This window comes from Lupinus angustifolius, unplaced genomic scaffold (assembly GCF_001865875.1).
Source record: "Lupinus angustifolius cultivar Tanjil unplaced genomic scaffold, LupAngTanjil_v1.0 Scaffold_51_130, whole genome shotgun sequence".
NCBI classification, from domain to species: Eukaryota; Viridiplantae; Streptophyta; class Magnoliopsida; order Fabales; family Fabaceae; genus Lupinus; species Lupinus angustifolius.
The window spans coordinates 1-8678 of NW_017722556.1; the positions used below are offsets into that span (position 1 = coordinate 1).

The following is an 8678-nucleotide window of genomic DNA, read 5'->3' on the forward strand; positions in this document are numbered from 1 at the left end:
TCTTATAATGTTGTGTTTTTGTAAATCGACAAAGTCAAAAGAAGGCTGTTATTAGTTTAGTTACATGTTTCAAGTTGTAGCTCAACACACATGAAAAGACCAAAATCTTAAGTATAAAAATCTACTAAGTGGACTTATTGGAAACTCATCATAAGCTACTTCTCTATAAAAGGCATAACCTTGTCAAACTCCAAGTCCTCTCAGGATTCCAAGCTGATCTTTTTTAGCACTAACTAGCCTTTCACTAGCTTTTTAAGCAAAAACTAGCTAAACTTGCAAAACACTAAGTATGAGTGCTTCTTGTTGTTAATCATTCAAAACATTTTCATCTTCTAATGTTGTGTTTTTGTAAATCGACAAAGTCAAAAGCAGGCTATTATTAGTTTAGTTACATGTTTTAAGTTGTAGCTCAGCACACATCAAAACACCAAAATCTTGAGTAGAAAAATATACTAGATTGACTTCTTGGAAACTCATCATAACCTACTTCTCTAAAAAATCCATAACCTTGCCAAACTCGAAGTCCTCTCAAGATTCTAAGCTGATCTTTTTTTAGCACTAACTACCCTTTGACTAGCGTTTTTACCAAAAACTTGCAAAACTTGCAAAACTCTAAGTATGATTGATTCTTGTTGTTAATTATTCAAAACATTTTCATCTTAAAATGTTGTGTTTTTGTAAATCGATAAAGTCAAAAGAAGGTTATTATTAGTTTAGTTACATGTTTTAAGTTGTAGCTTAGCACACATTAAATGACCAAAATCTTGAGTAGAAAAATCTACTAAGTGGACTTGTTGGAAACTCATCATAAACTACATCTCTACAAAATCCATAACCTTGCCAAACTCCAAGTCCTATCAGGATTATAAGCTAATATTTTTTTAGCACTAACTAGCCTTTTATTAGCTTTTTGTGCAAAAACTAGCAAAACTTGCAAAACTCTAAGTATGAGTGTTTCTTGTTGTTAATTACTCAACATTTTCGTCTTATAATGTTGTGTTTTTGTAAATCGACAAATTCAAAAGAAGGCTATTTTTAGTTTAGTTACATGTTTTAAGTTGTAGCTCAACACACATCAAAGGACCAAAATCTTGAGTAGAAAAATCTACTAAGTGGACTTATTGGAAACTCAGCATAAGCTACTTCTCTATAAAATCCATAACCTTGCCAAAATCCAAGTCCTCTCAAGAGTTTAAGCTGATCTTTTTTAGCAGTAACTAGCTTTTTCAGCAAAAAGTAGCAGAACTTGCAAAACTCTAAGCGTGAGTGCTTCTTGTTGTCAATTACTCAAAACATTTTCATGTTATAATTTTGTGCTTTTGTAAATCGAGAAAGTCAAAAGAAGGCTATTATTAGTTTAGTTACGTTTTTTAAGTTGTAACTCAACCCACATCAAAAGACCAAAATCTTGAGAAGAAAAATCTACTAAGTGGACCTATTGGAAACTCATCATAAGCTACGTCTCTATAAAATCCATAACCTTGCCAAAATCCAAGTCCTTTCAGGATTTTAAGCTGATCTTCATTAACACTAACTAGCCTTTCACTAGCTTTTTCAGCAAAAACTACTAAAACTTTCAAAATTCTAAGTATGAGTGCTTCTTGTTGTTAATTACTCAAAATATTTTCATCTTATAATGTTGTATATTTGTAAATCGACAAAGTTAAAAGAAGGCTATTATTAGTTTAGTTACATGTTTTAAGTTGTAGCTCAACACACATCAAAAGACCAAAATCTTGAGAAGAAATATCTACTAAGTGGACTTGTTGGAAAGTCAACATAAGCTACTTCTTTACAAAAGCCATAACGTTGCCAAACTCCAAGTCCTTTCAAGATTCTAAGCTGATCTTTTTTAGCACTAACTAGCCTTTCACTAGCTTTATGAGCTAAAACTTTAAAAAATTGCAAAACTCTAAGTATGAGTGCTTCTTGTTGTTAATTACTCAAAATATTTTTATCTTAGAATGGTGTGTTTTTGTAAATCGACAAAGTCAAAAGAATATTTTGCAGATCTACTTGTGAAACTCCATATGTCATTTGTTCTGATTGATTGAAAAAATATTTTGAAATTAAAAAATTAATAATAATTGTTTCTCTGACCAATTACAGCAAGTCACACATGGAGTGACACACTTTGTGGGACAGAAGATGTGCTTCAAAAATGCTGATAGGAACAATGATAACCAGAGGCAAGAAGTTATTCTAGACAGAATATTAGTTAATAGTGACATGAAACCTTATGATTGATAACTGAATGAAATTGTCAAAGGGCCATCGAAATATTGCTTACATTCATAATCGCTTTCTTTCTTTCATACCCTCAAGTTATAAGAAGAAATATATATGTACAGGGATTAAGGTTTCATGCTACCATGTATTTCACAAAAAATGGATAACAAAGCCCACGAAATAAGAATTCTAAAGCTTATCAGTGTGAAGGACAAATCAACTAAAAGCAATATAGAATGGTTTTACTTTCAAATCTGTATCAACTGTGGAATGAGCCTCAAAAGAAAAGATAGCTCCAAATGAGAAAATTTAGGCTTAGAATGCAATTGCAACTTTCCCACCCCTTTAGTCAAACCCTCTTCATCAACAACCATTGCTGATGTTATCAAATTTGCAACTGCCTCTGTTATTTCTTGGACCAAATCCACTATTACCCCATCAATTCCCATTAGATGTTGCATGTAAACTACTTCTGGAACATTGCTGTATTGTAAAACAAAACAAAACATCAATCACAAAACTACATTCAACAATAAATTCTAAGAGGGAATGAACAAACAGACCAAAACACATGCATAACATCAGTGATTTAAATTGCAGACGACATCACCTTATGTGGCTGCAATATTACGGTTGCAATGACGCCACAACCACATCACTCTGCAATTACAGCGTGACACTGAATCACAATAATGTGACCGCATCGGGCTGTAACACAATCACATCACACCGCATTTGAGCCGCATCAGACAAGATCGGCCAAAATCGGGCCACATCAAATTCGAAAATATCTTTTTAATCACAAAATAACTCACAACGGAACAACCGCAATGACCACAATAGTAGTAACTGCAACGGTTACCACAATCACAACCGTAATTGCTATTTAAAACATTGCATAGGACAAGACAAGATATACTTTAATGATCCATATGTAAGGAGAGAAATCTCAGACTCCTTGATCTTAGTTACTACTCTAGGATTTCTAAATTCGCCTTTAATATCGGAGACAATTCCTTGCAACCCATTCTCCAAACAAACCTTCAAAGCCTCCTCCAAAGAGTTCCTTCTTTCATCTTCAAAGATTTCGCATCCTCCATTTGTCAAGAAGAATACCTAGTAAAACACAAACCAACATATTAGAACAAATAAAAGCAATGTCTCCTTCAAAATTTCAAGCAATAAGGGTTATATTCAACTTACAGGGTAGGTGCTTTGTAGTTTTTGGACTAGTGATGCAGCATTGGCTGGAAAGTTGAGAAGATAAATGTTCTGTTCTTGGCATGATCAAACACAACCTGTTCCACAATGTTAAGAAATGTAAGATATATACATTTTGTTACAAAGTAATATCCATATTATAGTAGTGTTGTTTGAAGACTCAAGAGTTGACACTGAAGGGTGGCATCACCTTTTTTAAGAAAAGGAATAAGGGTCTTACAAAAAAGATTCATACTTCCTTTTCGGTGTACAAATAAAATTACACTATTCATATTCGGGTTTTGCTAACCATTGTTATTGTTTGAGTAACCACTAACATTGTAAAGTCAATCTTGGAAAGTGTTTAGTACATCAATAAAATATTTAAGTTTTTTCATGACTTCACATTTTTGTTGCTTAGCTATTGCCTAAAGGATAATAGTTAGTGAAATGTTGTATTAGTCTAATGTTAAAATTTTACCTTTAAGATTGCTTTAAGAACATGGGCAAGATAATCTAGGTCATACACAATGTGGTCATCAAATTTCAACTCTATGTTAAATCCTAAAGAGGATTCCACATTGAGAAAAGCTTCTTCAAGTGTACAAAGTGGGTCATCTTGTTCAACTTCCCATTGGACTATTTTCCTATCCTTGGTTTTTCTGAGAAGAACTTTTCCATCCTTTCCAACCTCTCTTTGAGGACCATAGGCAAGGAACTCAGACAAACTCAGCTCTGTGATTCTCTTCTCAAATACAACACCCTATAGAAGAAAGTTCCAATGCACATTCATAATCAATAACAAAGGATATAGTCAATATCCACTTTGGCCCATTTTCAAGTGTAACAATTTGATCCTTAAAAAGTAAAAATATAAATTATGATCGGGAATGTATGTCATAATAGTCTCCATCAATGATAGAAGATTATTTTGACTCAAATTTGATCTCTTTCAGAAATACTCTATAAAGGATAACACAAGATGGTAAAGGGTTGGTGTGAACTTACATTTTGTTGGGAGAGGATGAAGTCATCATGGAAAATGACTGGGCAATCATCATTTGTTACCTACAAAAAAAACATGCTTTTAACATTCTTTGTCCTTTCTTTTTCCACATTCATTTTTCACACTTCCAATTTTTAAAGTAGAAAAAATGTCGCAATTTAGCAACGACTTTCTTATCTTAATTTTAGTATATTCTTTCGGACAGTATTATTTTGTTACAAGCACATTTTTATTTCTTTTCTTTTTTTGTCTCATCTATCTCATTAAGTCTTGTTCCCAAAACCTTTGGGATGAGAATTTAGCGTGGCTTTAAACTAGTAGAACAATGACTAGTTTGTTTATTTTGAAACCAATGAAGTAAGAAAAGAAATATAAGAGTCCTTACCTGAACATCAAATTCAATGAAATCAATAGGAAAATTAGCTGCATCATTAAATGACATAATTGAATTTTCTTTAATAGCTCTCATTCTTCGATCAATTGATTGCAAAGCATTCATGCCATGTCCCCTATGTCCAATCACTATAAACTTGGGTACCTTCAACTCTACCCCTGATCATATTAAAAAATCAATCATAAGAAACATTCATATAACCATGTACAGCAATGAACATGAAAATAATAATTAATGCATTATGAAACTTCTAAATGAACAAAGTCGATATATATTGTTACCATTAGAAAAACAAGGACTCTTTGGGACAGTATCAAGCGCAGGGATATCTGAAACATGAACAGCTTTAAGAGCCATAGTGAAAAGAAGAGTGTTAGAGAAAGAAGTGAAATTGGGTATTAACAAGAAATTGTTGTTGTTGAGAAAAACGTAATGCATGTGGATATTTATTATGTAAAATAGAGGAAGTTGTTTTAGCGTTGAATATTCGTGGTCTTGGTTATATGCTCTGGATATTCCCATTCCTAGCTATGTTTTGTCAACGTCCACCTCTTAGTCAATCATGACACTAATCAATCAACTATTCTTAATTCTTATTTATTCAGATTTAAATTTTTATACTTATTCATTTACTGATGTTTAATAATATGTAGAATGGACTGTGCCTATAAATATTTACATGATCAATGTATTATATATGTTTTGTTTTCTATTACTTTTATTTAAGAGTCAATGATAATATAATTATATATATCTTTTTCTAAAGAGAAAAGGTTCAACTTAATTTCTCTATCTTCCTTTTTGAAAAAAAAATATATTTCTAAATCAATCAATCAAAATTATAAATGTAAGATTAAATGGTCTATTTGTCATGATCATTTTAACACGAGAAAAAAATATGTATTAACAATGTAAGAGTTGTATATATTATCAATCTATCATCTATCATTTATTTTTAGTTGACTCTTTAAAAATAATACAAATGAATAATAGATAAAGTAAGTGTGTATAAATTTTTATACTGATAATATATAGATATTACATTATTTTAATATTAGATGTATAGTAATATATTTTTGTGTATAATCCAGAAACGATCTTATATATTTTCCATCAAAGTATCTCTGATGCTATATTCGAAAATTCATACCATTTCAAGTATGAAAATTTAAAGTCACTTTTTCATTGTGAAGATAAATTTTTCCATTCATACAACAGAAATAATAAAATTAATAATAAAACTATAGGCTACCACTTTGTGCAATGCTCTTATAATTTCCATCAACAAAAAACCATAAAATATTTTTATTTAAAGTTATTTGAAAGAATATGTTCATAAATGATAAAATTGAAAAACAAAAACAGTAATTTAGTTTCTCTATATATTATTATCGAGTTACTTGAAAATATCAAAAACATGTAGAAAAAAATGAGGAACAATTCTTATTTTATACTACACTTATTCATGTTAGTTTCCAATAATATATTTATTATTTTGGATGTAGAATTGTTTTTAATATCATACAATAATAGACAGTAGATTAATGTTTTAAATCCAATTAATTGTAAATAGCATTTTCTCCCCTAAAAACCAATTGGTATATAATATATATATAAAAGATTAAAGTATTTCATCATACTAGGATAAACCAATTCGTATCATGCACTAGATGGGCCTATAACGCAACTATACGTCCCATCTATAGGGGACAGGTCTACCAAAACCACATAACATGGGAAAAACAATCCTTCACTTATATGGGATAAACCCAACAGGTCATTTGGTCGACCAGACTAACAACATATACAAATGAATATTCATCATTCTTTTCCATTATAAATAGGGGTTCTTCCCATTAAGGAAGTTTAATTCTACACTTAACTCTTTGAACTCTCTCACTTACTCTTTCATTATATTTCTTATTTACTATTATCTAATATTCTACATATCTTTGTCGTTTATTGACTTGATCGTCGGAAAAGCTTTTCAGGTACCTCCCTTGGTGGGATCTAACATCTCATATGCTATACTAGAAGATTCCAGCAGATTCCTACAATTCAGATTCAACTTCTCAAGACCGAAGAACATTAACATCGTCTATGACTTACCTACACCATAATGACCACCAACAAAGAACAAGGCAATTCTCATTCACAAGGACATACTCAATAGACCATCAACACTATCTTAGGAGGTTTCACGGTGGGCAACACATCACAGTTCGCATAGAAGAGGCACCTTCATCAAATCATGCATGTAGCGACCAAATCGAACAACTAGTCACTAGTAGGCGGAAGGTAAGCCCCATGATTTGCTTTGATGATCGTGACTATGAGGGGTTTATTCGTGGACACAATGACCCACTAGTCATTATAGCAAAACTAAAAAATATAAAGGTGGGATGAGTGCTGATCGACCAAACTATCATGCATTAGAGAAGGCAATATTAGATATTGTGGGTCATTAGGCCATTCCCGCTCGGGGTCGTAGATGGACTATCAATGAGAGACAATTTGAACAACATGTATAGACGAATGAAGCTCTTGGAAGGTTAGAATCATCAATAAAGGGTGAACTACCTCTGGAGTTTTGGGCAATTGATTTGAGGGATGCTGCATTAGCCCTTGGACAAATAAGTGTAGAAGGTATATTGGAGGGGTTTTTATCAAATATGTTTGGCAAAAAGAAAGCCTCACCTGCAGCTGTTCAAAATGGTCATTCAGCTTGGTAATGTGAGTTGGAGCAAGAAATTAGGTTTTTAGAATTTGGGCCTCTTGGATCTAAATTCTTGTCCAGCCTATTGAAATTATGGAAAGAAATCAATTTTTATTTATTGAACAATGTGCACAGAGTGTAAGTTACTCCCATTTGAGTATTGAATATACTAAAGCTTAGCTCTCTATCTACTTTCGTTGTCGTTAGCTTATCATCAACGAAATACACTGTCTTGACCTCTCATCAGGAAAACTTTTGATAAAAATATCCCACATGGATCTATCAACCCCTTATTGCTTTCAATACTCTGTCAAGCCGTCAAACCATCAACTATTGTTGGTGCAACGGAAGCGGTCATTACACAGTGTTGGCGATGTTGTATCTTTGACGATGTTACCAAGAGCCTAGCTCTCCAAACTTATATTGCATCTTCCTGTACCGCCATCTAATGGAACATGCCGCCTAGCCGTCTATTGGTAGGAGGTCTTTCGATATTATGGAACCTCTACACCAATGTTCACCAATAATCATCCTCTTTAATACTCAATCAAACTGAACCTTAGAGGTTCCTAGGAATGCCCCAACCGCTACCATCATTGTCTACTCCGACAATCATAGTTCAAGAGAATTATCATACTCCACCATAAAGGACTATACCAACAACACATACCATACATCAATATAAACTAATGCTCATGTCACACCTTCGCATCCAAGCCAATGTCCATGTCACACTTTACATCTCTACTAGTATCTGCATTACATCTTGCATCCAAGCCAATTAAAGTGTTAAACCTTAAATCAAAGTCAACCAGCGCCTCTATGATTTTTAGGGTCTACTAAAAATTAATATCCTTCAATATGACGTCTCAAAGACTACTACGACCTCTAAGACTGAGATGGCAACTAAGAGGGAGATTAGTTGTTTTAAATCTATAATAGTTTTTTCTGCAAATTTCAGAGTTAGTAGCAGTATAAAAGTTATGCAGAGAAATATCAAGTAAATTTAAGGAGATAAGGGAGAAGAGAGGACTCAGAGAGTTTTATACTGGTTCACATTCTTGTCCACCAAAGGTTATATCCAGTACTTTTGCAGCACAAGAGATTTCTTCACTACATATTAAGAATAGCAA

At 32.6% G+C, this 8678-nt stretch overlaps 1 pseudogene; it reads right to left on the minus strand.

Annotated features, from left to right (window-relative positions):
• Positions 1-2333: 2333 nt before the first annotated feature.
• Positions 2334-5207, minus strand: LOC109339040 (annotated as a pseudogene).
• Positions 5208-8678: the final 3471 nt, after the last annotated feature.